Consider the following 20,642-nt stretch of genomic DNA (forward strand, 5'->3'; position numbering starts at 1 on the left):
TGTTTGCTGCCCCTCTTGCTCAGGGCTGACTCACTTCCTGCCTTAGTAACTCATTTGAAACCTTCCTGTTTTCTAACTTCTGACTGCAAAGTGAAGCCGTTTGTGAAGCATGTGAGAGAAATTGTACTGGTGCTGCTTTGCATCACTTTCTGTTTACTTGAGCTGGCTGGCAGGGGAGCATTTGTACCTGTTGAAATGCTGCATTCATCTCAGGCAGCACTGTTTGTCTCAAGGGCAGGGTGCAGGCACCTGAGGACTCGTCCCAGGAAGGGAAGCATGAGAGGAGATGGGGGCCAGGATGCAGGTGTGGGAGCAGATCTCTGGTGCACTGTGGTTTGTGTGGGGTCTGACTGTGTTGCACTGCCTCTGAGACTTTTGTTTTCACAGATGTTAAAGCCAGTCACAGGAAGATAATAAATAGAATGACAAACCTGAGTAGAACAACTCTGGCAGATTTTAAGGGACTGGGACAAGCAATCTGGCTGTCATGAGGGACACAGAGCAAAGCTGCAGGGCCTGGGGGCTGTTCTGGCAACACCCCAGCCCCCTGTGCAACTGTGGAGCAAAAATCTCCTTTTAGGATAAGAAATATGTGCATGTACATGCACTCATGTACACAAACAGGCTCTAGGGGGAAGGTTAATGCCTCTGTATGAATCTCTGCAGGCATTTCCTACTGGGAATGTTTCCCAGTTTAGAAAAACGTGTCATGGAGGGTGCTGCAGCTCTCCTGTCTTGGCATGTTCCTCCCTCTTTTGTGAGCCCTGTCCATGAGCAGAGCTCTGGCTTTTGGAAGCTGCACAGGTCATCAGAAGCACACAGAAGAGTTATTTCTACCATCCCCTGTCCTCTCTGCTACCCAGGCATGCCTGACAGCTCTTCAATGCTTGCATAAGAGGTAGGAGCACGGTGTGCTATTTTTATGCCTGTCACAGTGGGCGGTGAAATGGCTAATCAAATCCTACCTGGCTTGTGATATGGCCATAGCCTTTGTAAATGTGCCAAGTGCTCTGTGAAAGGTGCATGATTTACAAAGCATTTCCTCAGTTTCTCTGTCAGCTATAATGAGACAGAAATCAGAGGGAGAGCTCCTAAAATTTTTAAGTCGATTCAGCTTAAAGAAACCAGACAAGTAGATGCACAAAAGTAAAGAATAATATATGTATGTGTATAAGGCTCTGTGTAGCAAGAGACCCACAGAACCAACCTCTCATGGGAAACAAAGTGAAAGTTTGCTTTTAAGACTATTGAAGAAGAAATTCCAGTTTCTTTAAAAGCAATGAGGATTTTGCTGTAGTTTTCAATGGGACTAAGCTTCAGCTCCTGTTGGAATTCATAACTTATACCTCACTGCCTGTCACAAAGAAATACTTTAAGCAGGGATGAAAGATTTATGAAATCATGCATGAAATGACTGTATGTCTACTCTGCTTTCTGAAGGCTGTATTTTTGTGGAAGATATTTTATATACAGGACATGATTTATCTCTGATGCCTGCAAGTTTTATTCTTCTGTAAAGTTTTAACTACCTTGAGAGAGATGCTTCCTTCTGGGAGGACCTTCTCCCTCAGTGGAAGAAAGAAGGCTGCTTCTTCTGTTGATAAAGAGTACAGTGAACAGCAGTAAAGAGAGCAGAGGAGCTGGAACTATCTCTGGCACCTGGGCTGTGCTTTAGTGCCTGTAAAACGCACTGCATCACCACGTGTGTGCTTCTGAGAGTACTGCACTCAGGGCTGTTGTGCTGTCTTGTTTGAATTAACACAATATTGCCTCAAGAGATTCCAGCCACTCAGTTAGGCTGAGATCTAGACTTCCTGTCAAAAAAGAAATTAATTTCAAAACTTTCCAGATGAGATGCTAAGATGATAATAGATGTCCTGCCTGATGTCAGCTGTCAGGACAGTGCTCAACATACTGCCAGTCTCTTCCACTCTGTACAACCTTTCTTCTCTTTGCCCCCCTGTTGGTCCCTGCATTTGTTTCGCAAGCAAAATGAAGAACCTGTCATGTCATCCTCGCCCTCTAAAGGCCTCTGTAAATGTTTTGGCTTTACTGTTCACTTTCCTGCTTTTGCTTGGAAGATGTGCCAAGGGCTGAGAAAGTGCTGCTCTCACCAAGGCACTTGGGCTCTGATCAGCTGCTCTCTGCTTGAGGTTATCCAGCTGTGACACATGCACAATGACACCTACCTTCTGGGGCACAGGAAACCTGAATTGTCTGTACTTAAAGAACCAGCAAGGATGTACTGCTCAGTAGGGAATATATTAACTTAATTCAGTGTCTTTTACAAAGAAGTTTCTAAATCCGAGACTGGAGTGAGGAGGCATTTTGAAAGTTGTACAAGTGAGCACTGCAAACACAGCTGAATCCCAGCCTGAGATTTCACTGTTGCTCTCTTCCTGTGCAATGACTCATTCAAATCCATTTAAGCATCCTAATTGGTAAGTCTTACTAGAGCCTTGGCTTCTCTGTGCACAGATGTGACCCAGGGCAGCATCTGAGAGCTCAGACAATGGTATTTTCTTAGCCCATCAGATCTCTCATGCTTCTGAAAAGCAAAATCCCAGTTTCACATGCATTTGGGATCTTTGTTGTTATATATTTTGATGTGGGTATTAAAATGGTGAGTAGTTTTGTGTCTGAAACCTCTGCTCTAGTGAATTGTAACCTGTGTATTAGCATAGTTGAAGATCTGTAAACCAGATCTTGGCATGAAACAAAAGATGGTACATGTTTCTGCCCTGAGGATGGACAGCCTGAACTTCTGTACTCACTCAGAGGAATGTGGTTATTAACAATAAATATCTCTCAAATTTTCTTTTTTTTTTGCATGCTTTTGTGGTAACGCTTGGGGTGAGTGCAGCAGCAAATATCATGGAGAGTGTTTGATACAGGTTTTCTGTGCTGGGAGTCTGCTCTCTCTGCTTGCAGACATGCAATACATGGGAAAATGCTCCTAGTTGTTCCAGACTCATAGATGGAGTGCATTTCTTTGTCTTCAGAAGTTCTGTGTGAAGGAGAACCTCCTGGAATGTATCCTAGATAAGTTCCCCGGCCTGACTGGGATGAAGACAACCAGTGAAGAGGTTGTGATTTCCTGTGAGTGAATCCTCAGAAAATACCCATCTGAACTGGAAAATGTTGGACCTGGTGGAGGTTTACTCTTTCAGGACTAAATCCACAGGGTTAAATGCTGTCAACCTGTTCTGAGTCTGTGAACGGGGTTTGGAAAAATTTGTCTAATGCCTGGTAAATAGGAGTCTACATGGAACAAAACAAGTCTCGTCACTTGCCAGCTTTGCCAGAAAAGCCCATGGGAGGAGTGGGCAGTGGAGTTTTAAGCAGCCTTTTTCTCTCAGAAACAATCTGCTTCATGTCAATGGTGAACAACATTGGAATGGAGTAAGCAATCCGTGCTGCTGCTTCTGCTGTGTTTGTGGATAAATAAAAGTGTTAATTAACCAGACACCTAATTCTCCTTTCTTTTAATAAGCTGAACACATGCTCTGGCCATCTTGGTGCAGATATGGAGAAGTAGATTTGTTTATGCTGATATCAAACTTCAGCCACATTGTTTTGCATGCACAGATGTTAGACTGCAAGTGTGTGTCTTCTCCTTTAGGGTCTTGCTTTTTATTTATACTTCTAAACTGTATTCAAATAAGGTTTTGACCGAAACTGAATCACTAGGTACTTGAAAGCTAAAGAGCTTATCAGGCATCTGATAATGTTTTCAGGATTTTCCCAGATGAGACCGCGTAGTGTACAGACAGGAAGCTGAAGTATCGAGCGCCTGACCAGAGCTTCCTCCTGCGCAAGAGTGGGGGTTTCTCTGACTTGAGTTTTCAACTCTGCATGCATGGTTTGAGCCTTGAAATCTAAAGGATAAGCAGCACCCAAACCTCCCAGCTGAGCCCTCCAAGCAAGGTGAATGGAGCCTTCAGTGTACCCCTCTTGCAAGGTCAGCAAAACAGATCTCACCTCTCCTGTGCTGTGTTACCTTCCTGACTCCTTATCGGCCAGGGAATCAGAGAGGGACTTTCCAGAGCTATAAACATGTGAGCTGAAGAGATGGAATGAGCCCATATGCAAATGAGTTTTGATTCCCTTCCCTTTATAAAGTTAAAATGGTTTTGAGAGAGAATCAGATCCTGCAGAGCGTGGGAGTCCGAGGAGGTTACCTTGGGCTGGCAGTGTCCCTGTCCCTGTCCGTCTGTCTGCCTTTCCATTGCAGACAGCAAAGTGGAGTGGTGTAGAATAGAAAATGAGAAATGCAAACCCGTGCTGATTGAAGAGGAGGAAGGAAAATGGAAGAGAAAAAGCTGAAGAGTGGGAAAAAGATAAAATAAAATGAATTTTGGGGATTCCACTGTGAGTAAGAGCCGAAAAAAATGTAAGCTGATTTATTACATGTTTGTCTTCTACCTGTGCCAGTACACTTTGTATACGTGAAAGGTAATTTGCACATTAAAGATTGAATCAAAATGTCAACTTCTTCCTCAGTTCCTCCAGTTTTGAACCAGGATAGTTCTGTCAGCTTTGATGGGTTTACATTCTGTAAATGCAACATAATGAATATCAGGTCTTTGAAGTAATTTTGAGTTATATTTATGCTAAAGCGATGAGAAATTTCGAATGACTTTTAAATACTGTTGTGTCAGAGAATCTGCGCATTTTCTAGTGCTTCTCTTCACCATGCAGGAATTTTTTCTCTTGTCCTTATGCTGTTGTGTCTTTATTCCAGATCTGATGGAATTCAGAAATAAGGAATGGTGGTATTATTATGTGCATTAATATTTTCCTTGAATTATGACTTATATATATTAACCTTTTTCTTTTAGATCTGTGTCTTAACCCACTTAAAAAAGAACTACTTAAACAGGGAGAGGATGTGAGTTAATTGATACATGTATTTTTTTTTTCTTTTCATAAAATGCTACTGATTTAGAAATTACAATATTTGATTGTAACAGAAGAGTTTGACTGGCTGTCTCCTGTTTTCTTTTCCATGATCAATTCTTTACTTTTTTGAAATGGTTTATTTTTATTTCTTGTATGTGCTTCTAGATTATCTAAGCATCCAAATTTGCTTTGCAGCATGGAAAAAAGGGATGGAGAAATCTCTGCTCTTCTGTGCTGGAATTTCCAACGAATTCCCTGTTGGTGCAGGGAAGGGTTTCTGGAGTTTGCGGGATAATTATGGCAGCCCCCCTCCCTTCACTAGCATGATTAAAGACAGGCAGTTGCTCTTTCATTTTTCACATTACTTTGCTTACTGAAAAATGCAGTTTTGACTGAACTGAAATTATTTACAAAGCTCACCTGAGTGCAGCAAATAGTCTTGCGTAAATAATCAAAAAGTAAATTTATTTTAACATTTTGACAAGCTTTCATTTTTTTCTTTAAAAAACACCTGTTTGGATTTTTTAAATTGCTCAAATAATAATGACAAAAAAAAAAAAACAACAAAAAACTTTGCGAAAATGCAAAAATAATAATGACAAAAAGTAGCTTTTTTTTATTTTTTGGGCAAAAAGTATATTATGTAATGTATTTGAAATATATGTATTTTATTTTCAGAAAATAATTGAAAAAAAATTAATCCGGATTTAACCAAGTGACATTTTTCTTGTGATTTCTTTTTCTTTCTTTTGGCTAGTGGATTAAAAAAATACTAATTGCCGTAGCTTTGTTTGCATTTCATCTTCATCTGGGAGAATGTTGAAATGAATATTTTTCTGTGGAAAATGGTGATGAAAATGTGAATTATTTTGATGATAAAATTTTCTGGTCTTTTAAAAATGTCTTTTTATCAGTCAAAATGAACACATTATCCATCTTTTCCCAAAAGAGAGTATGAACATCAGTTTTCATGCTTGAAATAGATTTTCTTTATCATTGTTGAATCTTTTCCCTAATTGCATGAGCAAATCCAGCAGCTCTCTTTTCTACAGTTTTTGAAATACCTGGACTCCATCGAAATGTGTTTTGGGGACAGAGTCTCACAATTTTTAAAACAGTTGTTGGGTAAGCAGGGCCTGGAGTTCTTCGGGAGAGGGAGTTTGAGGATTGCCAGCACAGCAGGACAAAGGCCCAGGGTTCCAGGGGGGACTCTTGGAAGACAGAGTTTCAAATATATCAGTGACTACCTGGGATGGTCTTGGGGGATTCATCAAGGAGAAGCCTGAAAAAATTGATTTAAACCTCTAATATACACTGGGTATCCAAGTCCTTACTGGCAACTCTAGTGATCTTAAGTTATTAATGGAATCATTAGTTGTAGACAACATACTTGCCTAAATATTCTGGATATGATCATGTTGAATCTAAATAATTTCTAAATTATTTTCTTTAAAATGAGATCCAATGAGTTCAAGGAGGACAAGATGTAAAATTTTCAATAGGAGGTGAGTGTGTCCCAGAGGAAGACACCAGGTGCCCACGGGCTGACTGTAGGGGAGCATTCCTCAGCCTTTGCTAATGGATGCAAACGAAACAAAAACCCTGGGCAGTTTCACATGCCCCAAAAGGAGCCATCTGCACCTGCAGGCAGTGCCTGGAAGCTTCCAGAAACCGACTCCCAGTTTTTTATCTTCTAAACACGATAGACATGGCCTGGTTTGGGCAGCAGAGCTCCCAGCCCATGGGCTGAGCCATCCAAGGCACAGAGCAGGGCTGAGGTGCCTTGAGGAGGGGACAGCTCATTGCTCTCAGCCTGGCAGCTGCCTCTGAGCTACCAGGGGCCATTTCCACCCTGCTCGAGCTGTCCCATTATTCTGATATTCCACTGGTTTATTTCAGTGCATTCGAATTGAAACAAACCACGCATGTATTGGAAGTTTGTTTGCTCTTTGTGGAATACTTTATTTTCAATAACTACAGTAGAGTTACAATATAAATACAGCAACTTAATGTATTTTAAGTGTTTATATAAAAAACCTGTTTGAAGAAATCTTTGGCTTCTAATGGATTACCAACTTTACAGTTGTTTTGACACTGTGCTTCTCCAAGTAAATTCCTTGCTAGGTGATGATGACATTCCTTTTTTTAAATAATGGGAAGGTTAAAAAAACGTGATTAATTGATGTTTACCTGTTTGTTTTTTAACTGCTTATACAGATTGTAACCATTTCTCTATTAGTAATATAGTCTAGTAGTTATGTAGTGACATATACTGTAAGTACCTGTGTACTTTCAACAGAAGAAACATTGCCAGTACTCTTGAATTATTAAAAATGTAAATTGGGAAGAAATAAGAAATGGTCATCCACTCTCTCCTGTTTGTTGTTTTTTATATCTTCCTATTTTGGGTGTTTAGATTATTTCTGAAACATACTGAATGTCCAGTCATATTGAGCTCACTCTGTTCCACTCCATTTATCAGGAATTAGTTCAGCTGAGCAGTTACCACCCTGCTGGAGACAGCACATCTGTCACCTCCAGCATCTGTCCTGGGCACTGTTATCAGATATCCAAGGAAAGAAGTGTCACTGGCTTTGGGACAGCTCTGTATTCGAATTTATACAGGACTTTTCCTTTGTCCTCTTTCAGCTGTTGTGAAACTTCTTGTTTGTTTACAATAACATTTTATTGCTGAAATTAGAATAGCCAGAGACTGAGCAGTTGCAAGGGCTTTTAACATCTCAGTTCTCATTGCCCTTGTCAGCACACTGAAAATTGTCTTTCCAGTTTCCTACATCTGGGCACTGTTAGTACAGCTGTTACTGCAGTTGTGTCAATGTGCAGAGTACAACCTTTACACTGCTCCATTCTTCCACACTAAGTTTCATCCTGTCATCTGAAAGCATATATAAAAAAGCCAGAACGTGGAGCCCACAAAAGTTTCTATTTTTCAATACCTAAAGCTTGCTGATATTGTCTCCAGGGCCGTCCGTGACTTAATGTGGCTGAGTATAAATGAAACTATACTGTAACTACACTGTAAGTAAATGGACTAGTGATTACTAAAAATAATACTTAGTATTAGAAGTCGTTGTTATTGCTGTTAGCCAGAACTTTTTAAAAATAGGAAATAACTTTTCATTATGCACTTTTGATACGAGTGTTTTACTAGCTGTAATGTATATAGATGGCCGATAGTATAAATGTTGTTTTTCTTAGTGATTTATACCTAGTGTGTATTTTGCCATGTATTCTTTCTCCAATTTAGTGGAAAAATGTAGAAAAAATCAGTAAGTTCTAGGTCAAAAAATGACATTAGTTTAATTTTAAAAATGAAAAGGAATATGCAATCGTTTTTATCTTCCATGAAGGAAAATGTTTTGTTGCACAAAGTACTGTGTTGGAAAATATGATTAAAGTGGAAACAACAGAATTGAACCTCAAGATAAGGAGAGTGAGATAATTCTACAGCAGAAGAAATTGAATGTTTGTTCTTTGTGGAATAAACATTGGCAATAGAAATGTGACTATCTCTTACAATTAAAAATGCAGCCAGAAAAAAACTGGAAGTTCCAGAAAGCATTTTGTGAACAAATGCATTTGTTTCTGGACAACCCAAAATATGTGTTTGGGCTAATCTGATTCATCATGAGATGGGAAATTTTTTTTTCATATAAGAATTAACCAGTCCAGATTATTATTATTTTTTTTTTTCTCTGTGATGTGGGAATAATGAAAGTGTCTGTGTAGTTGCGGGGCCAAAGGTGTTATGGACTTATTCCATTTTTCATCCTGAAGGATTCAGGGGAAAGAATATCTACAGTTCCTCATCTGGCATTGCCAGATGAGCAGAAGTGTGGTCTTTCTTCACTGATGTGGGGAGAGCCTGGGAGCAGGGAGAGCTTGACACCAGCGTATCTGTGCTGATGGGAGCTGCTTGATACTGGCAGAGCTCCAGAGCAAAGCTTAGGTGGGACTTTTCTTTAAGCCTGAGCTGAAACTTTGGCCTCGTGGGTGAATGTGATCTTTATAGAGCACAGAAAGATCTTCTGTGTGTGAGCACTCTGCCTGTAAAGTTGCACATGAGCTGTACTGGGAGGGATTAACAATATTTAAAGTTAGGATAATGGGCAGTGTTTGCCTGGTACCTAAGCACCAGAGTAAAGACTTTCTTCTGGATCCCTAATCTGTGGCAGAGCTGCTCTGCTGAGAATGGGAATGATGGAAGGAGATATGCTCAGTGCAGAAGGGCGGGATGGTTTTTGGTGTGAGGTAACCCTAGGTGAGAGCTCCCCACAGCCCAGCACCCCAGGCAGCTCCTACGGGAACTGGAATTGCTGTGGAGAGCAAATGAGGCTGTCCTGGCTGAGTGGGAAAGACCCAAATCAAAGAAATGGGTAATTTTTAAATGGAGAGGACCAAGCGTTTGGGTTTTAAAGGCTGAACTCTGGGTTTGTGACACCAGGCAGAGTTTTCACAGCGTGAGGCTGATCTGGAGCTGCTGCAGGGGATGCTCAAGGTCTGCCCAGCAAGCAGAACTGCCCTGCAGGACACTCTGGCTTTGCAGAGCACACGGCCATGGTCTGCACTGAAATTTCACTGCCAGCACGGCTGAACCTGAGAGATTCTGCTGGGCTCAAGTGTTTGCCTGCCTCTGGTGCCACCGTGCTCCTTTCTGGCTGTGAATTTTCCTATTTTTAAAAAAAATTTCAACATTTGTAGAACAACTTCATCCTCCATTTCACCCTCTTGTTTCAACTACCCAGCTGTCAGTGTAGCTGTGAGATACGTATTTTTCTGCTAGCTGTGGGGAAAATATATTTAATGAAATAAGGGTGAAAAAAATGCTTTATGCTCCTAATGAAATGGGACCATATTAATATTTTATTTCAAGTTCCCTATCTGTGTTAATTAATTACCACCCATGATGAGCTAATTTGTGTAATATCTGGATTTCGTGCGAAGCTGCAGAAGATAATTGACTGGTTAAAAAGCATTAAAATCTCACTCTTTGGTTATGTTTAGACAAATGTAGATGTTTTACTAAAAAGAAAGGTTGTAATGGCAGCATAGAGAATAAAAGTGAGGAATGGTAAGGAGAATGCAGAGAATTTACACATTGCAGGAACCTGATGGCTTTAGGATCTTTATGTTCTTTTTCTGTTAAAATATATTTAATTAAAAAGAAAGCTTATGGAAGAATAGTCTTCAGGCAGTTAACATGATTCAATCACTCTAAAACAGTTTGCCTTTTGGTGTAGCAGTAAAACTTTATAGGATGATTGTCTATTAAGTGTCTGTCCTGTAGGAATTGTTAAATCTGGTGTAATAAGATCTCCAAGCTGTGAGGTACTAAGGTACCTTGCTGGAATAGAACAAAATAGTGTTTTTCCAAGAAGCAGATTTATGGCCTGTTGGAAAGACTCACCTCCTCACTGCTCTTGCAAAGGCAGAACAATATAATTTTATGGGCTGTCTTCTTGTTTGCAAATGCATGAATTTAATCTTTGGGTATATGGGTTCTCGGAGGGAGGGAGTTATTCCTGGAAGGACAGTGAAAGGATAGAAAATTTCACATATGAAGTTCATATAGGGTCAAAGGAGAATGTGGCTGAAACTGGCATAATGTTTTTTAAGATGAGAGATAACTAATGCACTGCAATGATACTAAACTCTGCAGGCAAATTGAAAGAGAGAATGTGACCTTTTGTCCCACTTAGTTAAAAAACCCTGTAAAGCTAACTTACCTGGAAAATGGCTGTGGAATTATAAGGGTGTGCCCTTCCAATCCTTAGGGATTTCACTAAACCACCAGGTGTGCTGCTGGAGATCTGGGCTGTTCTGTCCTCCCTAGGGACACCTGTGGGACAGATCCAGCCCAGGGCTCTGAGAGGAAGGGGAGCAGTCTCAGAGCACGTTCACAGACCGATCCATCCCAGGGCTCTGAGAGGAAGGGGAGCAGTCTCAGAGCACGTTCCCCTGCCCCCCTGCCTTGGGGCTGTCTCTGTCCAAGCCCATCTCCCTGGGGAGGGGCAGCTGTGCAGGATCTCCCCGGGCAGGGGACAGGGGAGCTCAGGGTCCGTGGGAGCACCCAGTGCTCAGCTGCTCCTCTGGCCTCCTCAGAGCTACTGCAGCTCTTTCCCTGGGTTTCATGGAGAGGCACTCATGTTCTCCCTGTCACTGTGGGCCTGACTGTGCCATGGTGAGTGCCCAAGCTGTCTGTGCCCAGCTGGGTGCTGAGCACACCTTGTGCCTCTATGGAAATGCCATAGGATGGGGAGACTGTCCTAAGGGACAGACACTTCCACCCTTTCTTCTTCCTGATCTTTTCTCTGCTTTAAGGTAGGATGTTTATTGATGAGCATGAGATGTTTTCCCTGCTTGGGATTGGATGAGGGATTGCCCCAGAAGGGCTACACTGCCAGTGAAGGTCTTAATTAACTCAGCAGTGATCTTAGCAAGCAGTATTCCAGTGACAAATTAGAAATACCAGACAAGCAAAATTTATTGCTACAGTACCTTATTTTAAAGTTGCAGATGAAATTTTGTCCTATTTGAGGGCCTTAGCAAGATGTTACTTTCGTTAATTTGATTTTTCTTTCCTGTCTCACAGAGTCAAGTGACAGATGGGTAGGACTGAGCTGGGCTGTGGGTACCACACTTAGCAAATATGGGTGTTCAGAGGTTTCCCTCCCAGCAAGAGAAACAGTTAAAGAAGTATATTTTTAATTTCTGTTGTTTGGTTGCCTGGTTCAGCAGCCTGAGAAGACAATTAGAGCTGTAAAGACATGGGCACACTGCTGCCTTTCCTGCCAGCACTGCTGGGGCTGCATGTGAGGCTGATGTACTGGGAAAGTGGCATGGGGTGTTAGCAAGGATTGTTCACTGAAAAAAATACTTATTTATAACTTCATAAAATCAATGCTAAACCAAAATAATTCTATTTGAACCATTCTGTTAAGTAAATTTCCTTAAATTTAGTTCTTAAAGCTAAAAGATCCAATCTAAAAACCCCTTGACATCCAAATATTTTATTTCAGACCGAATATTCTTTTCATTGAAAACAAAGAGATTTTTTTCTGAGACCTCATATCACTGGAACAAAAAGAAGTATCTTTAAAATGTTAGAAATAAATCTGATTTTTTTAATAACTTACCCAACACTGTTTATATATAGTCCTATATGCATCTAACATATTTTTCTTCAAAAATTTCCTGTTTAGGGTATGTAGTTTAATGAAACTTGTGACCTCTCTTGTCAGAGGTGATGAGGTGTTTCCTTGTGGGAGATGTCAGCTGTGACCTGCAGCATGTTTGAGCAGTGTTTTTCTGTGGTCCAGAATGCCTTTGGGTGGGATTGTCACCCTGGGATGAGGCCGACAATTTGACAAATTGTGTCAGCACACAACCATGCAGCTGTTATGCTGAAGGCTTCTACTTGCCTTTTTGCCACACAGACTCTGATGACTCTGCAGGGTTGCACCAGTACCAGATTTCCTTCTTTTCAGCTTCTGGCTGGGTTATTTTAACAAGATTGCTGAGTGACTCTGGAAGATTTTACCTCTGTGTCTGTGTTCTTGTATTTTAAAAAAGCAAAGAAAAAAAAGAAGGAAATTTATAGCTCACCTCTTTGAAATTCTCAAAAGCTTCCAGAAAAGTGCAAAATGTTTTAGTGTTATATTCCTTGGCTGTACTTTTTTTTTTTTTTTTTTTTTTAAACTAGGAATTCTGCAACATGTTAGGGCACATTGTGTCTGTGTGTGGCCACTTCTGGTGTCAAAGGAATATATAAAATAGCTCATTTTTCAAACTATATGTCCTGGAGCCATTACTCTGCTTCTGACCTGCAGTCTGGGTACAGCTGATTTGGCTGCAGTGAAGTTTTCACTCTTGTTTTACAGCTCCTGGAAGAAGGCCAGGCCCTGGAGAGAGCCAGCAGGAGCATGAGATACTGCCGTGTGTCGGGACAGCCTGAAAATGAATGTCATTTATTCTCAGCTTTGAGAACTGAATTCCATGGGTTGTAATTGAATCTGCTGTCAGACCCATGGGGCTCAGTTCTTCAGCTTGGATATTTCTGTCTTCACATACACAGGAGATCAAAGAAGCACTTGATCATTCTCTGCCTCTTCTGGTGATAGCAGCAAGCAGGAGAGGAAGCATCACTGATGTGAATCATTTCAGCAGGGAGGGGTCACTGCAGAGGCCTGGCTCTCTCAGGATAAATTGCTGTGCAGTGATTAAATCTCTTTGGATCTCATAGGCTCTGTGGTGCTACTCACTGTTTGATTAGCTTGATGCTTCCCTCTCGTTGTTATCAAGCTGCCAACTGAGTCCCTGGCTGTTGTTGGTTGGATGGTGGTCCCCAAGCCCTGCTGATGGTGCAGTTCTCCTGTGGACGGCTGTGGTGAGCTCCTGCAGACCGTGGAAAGCTGGACCTTCCTTGGGCTGAGCACTAAATCTGCCAGCTGATAATCCTCTGTTCCCTGCTCTCCTGGTACCACTGCTGTGCACTTACTGCCTCATTTGCTTTGTCTTGTGCCAAAAACCCAGTTTTGACAGTAGCTGTGACCATAAAGATTATTCTTTTGCACCAGCCAACCAGCCCACTTATAGAAACACAGATTTGCTTTCCTGAGGTTAGTGATGTGCTCCCAAAGCTGGTTTAGGGAGTTTCCAGTGTAATTACTGATGGCAATGTAAGTGCTGATTGAAGGCTTGGTAGCACAAACATCCCTCTGTAGGGGAATTCGTTCAAGTCACAGATTTATGTTTTTTCTTGGAGGACTTTTGTTAAAATTTTTCATTCAGGGATCAGGAAAAGTAATTGTCATCTTTAAGCATGTAAAGAGTTACAATTAGCAATGAGCTTTCCACCTCTTTTCTGCAATAATAACACCTAAATTACATTTTTCCAGCTCAGTAAAGGGGATCATAACTGATCTTATCCCTCTGTTACAAAGCTCTTAAAAGCACAGAAATGCTGAAATCCCACAGGTGTAGGAAGAGCGTGTTCAGCTAAAGTAGCTTAAGTAGCTTAAAACTGCTGTGTGCCTTTCATTCTGAATATATATTTACACACACACAAAAAATCAGATATTAATCACTGTTGCCTGTGGATACAGATGTACCTTCATACTGATATATTTTTCATATAAATTTTTATCCTAGGGGTTGAAGAGTTTCAATTGCAGCTGTCTGAGATGTATTGTGCTCACCAGTTTAGAAATTACAGTTCTTGAAAGAGCTCACTGGTTCCACCAGCTCCTGCTGTGGGAATATCCATTAAACAGGATGGAGAAACTGAACAAAGGACGATATTGAAATTTTTACTTTTTATTTTCCTCTATCATCCCTGTCAGAAAGAGGAAATGAAATTTGAGGTCAGAGTTGGTAAAATCTTCAAAAGAAGAGAGATCAATGGAACAATTTACAGGATGTCTGATGCAGGCAGTGTGGTGGATATTAAATGCTGCAAAGCTTCATCCTCTCCCTTCACTGAGCAGCTAAGCCTCTGGGCAGTGATGCAGCACAGAGATGATGTGTGCATGGTGGTAGCAAGGCCATGCATGAAATCAAGGAGTACAGAAGTCTTTGGAGTCCCATCTAAGTGACAAAACAAAAATGTGGTGTAAGTAATGCTATTTTTTTCTCAAAAGCCTACAGTAAGTCCTGAACTGATAACAGCACTGTTGATGTTGTCTCAAACTAAGCTAAAGCAGTTAAAATGCAGGGGGGTGAAGGAGTCACTGTCATGTAGGCAGGCAGCCCATGCAGGGCTGGTGTTACTCTGGTGATGGCTGCTGCTTGTGATCCTACTCACTGGAGGGGCCAGGGGGTACCCTGGGTGGGCCAGAGGGGTGTGTGTACCCCCCTGAGGGAGAGGTTCTTCACCCCCAAAAACCTCACAGGTCACCATGCCTTTGGCAAACTGCGAATGGGATGTCACTACCAAAAATCTGGTGGCCACGTGTGGTGCTGAACCTTCCCAAGCGCATGGAGCTGGCTGTGCCCAGGGGAGAGTCAGGAAACTTCTGTCTAGCTTTGGGCTCCAGCTCTCCATGAATGATGGCCTTTCATGCAGGAAAACTGCCTCACTGCCTGTGTGTAACGAAAAAATTTGATGGTATTTGTGTCCTGAGCAAGTGTATGTTCTGATCATCGCATTCATGTGGAAAATGGTGAAGGAAAAAGCTGCCCCCAGAGTTCATTATTCTCAAGTCTTTTTCCTCTCACAGCTGCCTGGATGTGTCTGTGCTCTACAGCTGCTGCTCAGTGAGAGAACAGAACACAATGAATAGGTGCAGAGGTGTTTTGAAAGCAGATGCAAGGCTGCCCTCAGCCCTGCAGTGCCCAGCCATTCAGCGTGCTCCTGTTCAGGCCCAGGCTGCCTTTGAGGCTTGCTTGCCCTTCATGACAAAGCATCTTCTTTTGGGATATTCTTGATATATTTAAACCAGCTAGGATTTCAAGTCCCAGGCTGTCCTACTGGCACTGCTGTGCCTTTCCAGCAGAATAAAAAGTATTTTTAGTGTGCAGTTTCAAAGCAGTGTAACGTCTATCTCTCATTCTGCTGCCTCACAATATACCTGTTTATTCTGCCTCACTCTGGCAGGTGAGTGATGCCCAGCCTGCATCTCACACCCCCAGCCTCCCATGAAGGGATGCAGGGTCACAGTGCTGAAGCTAAAATGACTCTGTGGCTCCTGTGCTGGGGTTCTGTCAGATGTACAACACCTCAGGGTATATTAATGGATCTAAATCTTTACTGAATCCACCAGCCCCATGCACAACCACCAGAAGTTGAAGCACCACAACTCTGATGACTGCATCTCTTCTGCAGGATTTCTCTGTTGCTCCAAATGTTTAATTCCAAAGTGAAATTCGGATTTTTTTCACTTTATTTTTCAGTACAGAAGAATTCAGGTGACTTCACCTGAATTTTTTAGTGCTGATATAGGTTAAAACCTACTTTTTGGCACAAGTAAAGCTTTTCCTAAAAAGATATACTGTCTCTATGTTTCTCTTAAACTGATCTATGGAACCTTCTGGTGCTTATTCACAGATCTCACTCTGTTTATTTTGTTCTGAATAAATCAATGGGCTCAATCCCCCTGGCACAGCTCTGGCAGACCAGTAGGGCACCTACATTGTACAGATGAGCAAACTGAGAGACTGAACACTTTAGATGGGGAAGCCCTGAATTCTCTTGCATACTTTTTGCTTTTGACTTGTGGTTTTATGTTTACTATTCACAACAAACAAATGAGGACAAACACCTACATACTCCTTCTTCTTCTTGTAGGAGTGTGCCTCAGTGTCACCACACTGCTTGTGTGGTTTGCTGCCTTCCTCTGCCTTGGCTGATATTCTGTCCCTACTTCTTAGTCCTTGATCCATCCCTGCCTCTCTCAGGGCATATCTCCTGAAGTTTTTTTTTTTTTTTTTTTACTTTTCTCCCCTATATGTTGTGTATTATTTCTCTCCCTCTTTTAAAAAAATTTTACTTCAGGTTTTTTTTAGCTCATCCCCCAAGATTCTCTTCTCCTTGCTTCGACATAATGGTTGAATGTGGTGAAAAAAGCAAACCTCCTGTGCTGGAGGGGCTGATGAACTACTTCAAAAGCAAAATGAGAGCAGCAAAGCAGCACAGAGTGAGGAGCTGCAGCAGTCCCTGGTCTGTAGGTGCTGCTGTGCTTCACTTTGCAGGTAAGGGGAGAAGGTGCCTTGTGGCATTGACCACTGCTCCCTTTTGCTACCTCCCAGCCATCATCCTCTCCTTCAGCCTCTGCATTTCTTCCTTGCCCGGTGGGTGCTGGGGAGAGGCTCAGGAGGCTGCAGGGAGGCTCTCGGATCCTTTCAGACTCTCCAAGCAGTGGCTGTGCACTGCACACTGCTCTGGAGGTGGCTCTGCACCTGCTCTTTGCATCTCCAGGACAAGGCAGCTCTTGCAGACTGTAGCTCAGCTTTTTGGTTAACATCTATTTTTCCTTCCAGGAAAATGCTGTTTTTGTTGGGTTCAGCAATCCTGATGTCTGCACAGCTGAGAGAAATAGCACTTCCCAGTGAGTGTGAGTGTGCCTCTACAGCTCTGACAAGGCTCTCCCCTGCCCTGGGAGGAAGCAGCAGGGCTGGAAAGCTGTGCAGTCACAATATGCTGACTAAGGTCAGTAGCTTGCAATAATTCACAATCTGTTTTTCTGGCAGCCCAAACATACAGCAGGTTGTGCTTTTTTTAATCTTCTGTTTCTTTCCTTGAAAAAAACCTCTACAACAGAAAAGTTAGTGCCTAAAGATATACAGGAGGGTCTGACCCTTTGACAGGATACTTGCACACCAGTACAGAATTCTCTGTTCATTGGCATCCCTTTTTCACTCTGCTGTGCTAGCTTCTTTTCACCCTGGCAAAGAGAAATTTTTATAACTTACATTATAAAGGATATTTACTAAGTTGTTTTTTCTGGCAGCTGTTATTTTTTTCCACTTTCTGAACACTTGCTGCCAATGTGGTGAGGGATGTTGGACCAAGCCAGCTGAACAGTCTTGTGCCAGGATCTCACTGAGTGACTGAGATGTTTCTGCCTGCCATGAAATATCTGATTTCTAAAATGAGGGACTTTTCCGTCTTAAAAAAAAATTCTACTCTGTGGTAAAGATAGTACTTAAACTGCCTCAGTACCCATGAATCATAGAATGGATTGGTTTGGAAGGAATCTGAAAAATCATCCATTTCCATCCACCTGCCATGGGCAAGGCCACCTTCCACTAGACCAGAATGCTCCAAGCCCTATTCAACCTGGCCTTGAACACTTCCTGGAATACTTGGAAATAGTAAAAAATATAATTTGTTAGGAGAATCTGCTATGTTAGCTTTTTAACTTCCCATTTTCTAACTTTTATTTAAAGTTTTTTTCTAACTTTGTTCCCCTTTGTTTTTCTCTTTTACCCCAGAATAATTTTGGAGCAAACAAGCATACAGTCATTAGGAAAGGAAGCTGTTTCAAGATGTGAAGGGAATTTTAAATCGCATTTGAAATAAAATTAACCTTTTCCAGAAGATTTGTCTATATGGATTAATATCTGTTGCCTGCCTGTAAACTCCTGTGCTGTGCAGGTGATGGCAGAGCAGAGCAATCTGAGCCTTCAGGCATCACCACTGTGGCAGGAGGAAGCACTGTCCACTGTGCTGTGGAGGAACCTCTCAGAAACATGTCATAGGACCACTTAAACCACAGCCTCTCCTCCAAAGCCTCCTCCCAGTGTTTTACAGCTTCACTTCATTTCCACATTTCCTCCTTTCTGTGTTTTCCTGTACAAGCTCTGGCAAGGCAGAGCTTTTCCTGGGTACAGAAATCTGTGGCTCTTGGGGCATTTTTAGGCCCACTGCTGCCAGTCAATCAGCTCATTCAGAAAGCCCTGCAGAGCAAGCCGAGGCTGCAGCACATCCCTTGGTGCCAGGGGACTTGTACCAGGCTGGGGCTTAGCACTGGAAATTTTTATGTTTTCCAGCATGAAAACAAAACTCTTAACTGAGATCTCTGGTACTGCTTACAGCATTTCCTGGGGTCCTGTCAAATAACAGAGTAGTATTTTCTCTAAAAACCAGACCCATATTAAAAGTTTCTAAGCTGTGTTTATGAAAATCTTGGAGTCATTTGATTAGGAGCTTGAATTTGGTCAGACTCCTTCCAGCTTCCCCACTTCATCTTCATTTCTGTAGGATACTGCAGCTGCTCTGACGAAAAACAGTTATTTTAAAATTTGCTTGTAGCTATGGCAACCTCCATGCAGTGTATTTCAATGGAAAACCTAAAACAGCATCAGAAGTTTCTTAGTAGGATATTTATGAAAATTTTAGTCTTTGTACATTTTAAAATGGAAGTATTCCATTTTTAAAGGGAGAGTTATCCAAATCTCATTAATTTTGTAAAATGCATTTTTGTTGTAAGGGCTGCTGCTTAGCTTGTTTTGTTTTGTTTTTGGTGTTTTGTTTTGTTTTGCTTTGTTTTGTTTTTGTTTACAATTCCTCTGGTTTCTTTAACTCTTCAGAGCCTAAGACCTGGAGCACTTTCCAAGTGCCAGCCCCTTCCTCCTGTCTGTGCTTGCCTCCCACTCTGTCTTGCAGACCCTGTTTTTTCACAGGAGGGACAGGGCGACCAGTAGTGCTGGCACAAGGCTGGAGCAGTGCTTGGGGTGTCAGACTTAGCTTTCCTGCAGTAAATAACTCAGGGGTTTCATTTAGCCCTTTGCCCATGAATTGCCTGTTGTTTGTCTGCTCTGAGAGAAACAAATGTATGTGCTTATAGTTGGATTATTTGGTACCTCTGTGATATTTCAATGTTCTTTCTCAAAGCACAAACTATCAAACTCTGTTTGCTTAGGCACAGCCCCAGTAGTATTTAACTTCCCACACAAATCACCTTGGAAAGGTTAAATTTGCAAATCTGCTATTTTTCTTTTGTTTTCTTCCCTCTTCCTTTCCTCACTGCCTTTACACCTTCAAACTCATGAGGATGAAATTAAGGAAGCCTTGCTGAACCATCCAGTCTGCTGCCCTAAACCCCTGGAGCCATGCTGATACCTTCTGGTGCCTCCGAAGTGTGGATTAGGTCTAATTAATACTGTTTCTTGATCAATGGCTTTGACACAAATGTATCGAAGGGATTTATGTAATTACTGCCCTAACAGCCAGGGATTTTTGCTAGGCAGCTCCCAGTGCAGCAGGGAAGTTTGCTCCTAGTGACAGGATGTTTGTCTGCTGTAGGCGACTGACTGCCCTATCAGTCAAGTTTTTTTTTTTTATTATTTTTCTTTTCCTGGACAGGTTTGAAGTTACTGGTTTGCAGTGGAAGATGTCTGTGGGCAGACAGTTTCCTCAGGTGCCACAGGCTTGTACAACTGAGCATTGGCACCTTTTTTCTGATTACTCCTGACCCATGAGGTGAAATGTTCACTTTTGTAACTACCTCACAGTAGGTTATAATGAGGAGATGTTTTTAAGGTATTCAAAAAGGATTTTTGTGTTTCTTTATTCTAATCTTAAAAAAAACCTTGAACTGATCACATAGCTCTCAATACATCAGAGAGGAAACAGGCAAAGGACAAACATTCAACATCCTCTTGCCTTCCCATTCTGTGTTTTGGAGGACTGACATTGTCTCCACTCTCCCCTGTACAATGGATTTCCAGAGCTGGAGCCTTCTGCCTTGTTTATTGCTGTGATCAGGTGAGGCAGTTCTGGGGTGGAGAAGACTCTCTGTCTGTCAGACAGGGCTCTAGAAGGGGAACTGCACTGCTGCAAGGAAGAGTAAATTAAATTTTGGAACTTTGCAGTCCACTGACTGCACCAGACCAACTACACTTTATTTAGGGTTGTGAAGCTCTAATGGAATGTGGAAAAAGTTGCCAAAAGGGCTGGAATTCTGTATTGGAGTGGGAAGTTCCTGATATGATTAGAAGTTAGAGGGACCAAAGAAAACAAGACTGTGTGGGATCTTAAGGAATCCTTTAGTCTAGCCCATGCAGTGTGAGGCATTGAGAGGATCAAGGAGATGCAGGGCTTGTTTCAGGGCTGGATCTAAGCTTGAGCAGCTCTGTGATGTAAAATTTCCTTGTCATGGTGCAACTGCACATCAAATGCTATGTGGCAGGGGCAGCCCTGTGTTCTTTTGACATGGAGGTGAAAGTTTAGGACTGCTGAGAGCTGAGGTTACACAGTGCCAGGGAGGTCCTTTATAAGG

The 20,642-nt window shown here is 42.0% G+C and overlaps 2 long non-coding RNA genes and 1 other non-coding gene across 3 annotated transcripts; all 3 read left to right on the forward strand.

Annotated features, from left to right (window-relative positions):
* The first annotated feature begins 758 nt into the window (after positions 1 to 758).
* On the forward strand, positions 759 to 3,466 carry LOC140685029 (uncharacterized). Its single transcript, XR_012058175.1, has 2 exons — positions 759 to 898; positions 3,003 to 3,466. It is a non-coding gene; the product is annotated as an uncharacterized lncRNA (long non-coding RNA).
* Positions 3,467 to 11,567: 8,101 nt separating this feature from the next.
* On the forward strand, positions 11,568 to 17,959 carry LOC115497107 (uncharacterized). Its single transcript, XR_005981827.2, has 2 exons — positions 11,568 to 17,068; positions 17,854 to 17,959. It is a non-coding gene; the product is annotated as an uncharacterized lncRNA (long non-coding RNA).
* MIR146C (microRNA mir-146c) lies at positions 12,894 to 12,965 on the forward strand. Its single transcript, NR_049147.1, has one exon. It is a non-coding gene; the product is annotated as a microRNA mir-146c (primary transcript).
* Positions 17,960 to 20,642: the final 2,683 nt, after the last annotated feature.

Source organism: Taeniopygia guttata, chromosome 13 (genome assembly GCF_048771995.1).
Source record: "Taeniopygia guttata chromosome 13, bTaeGut7.mat, whole genome shotgun sequence".
NCBI classification, from domain to species: Eukaryota; Metazoa; Chordata; class Aves; order Passeriformes; family Estrildidae; genus Taeniopygia; species Taeniopygia guttata.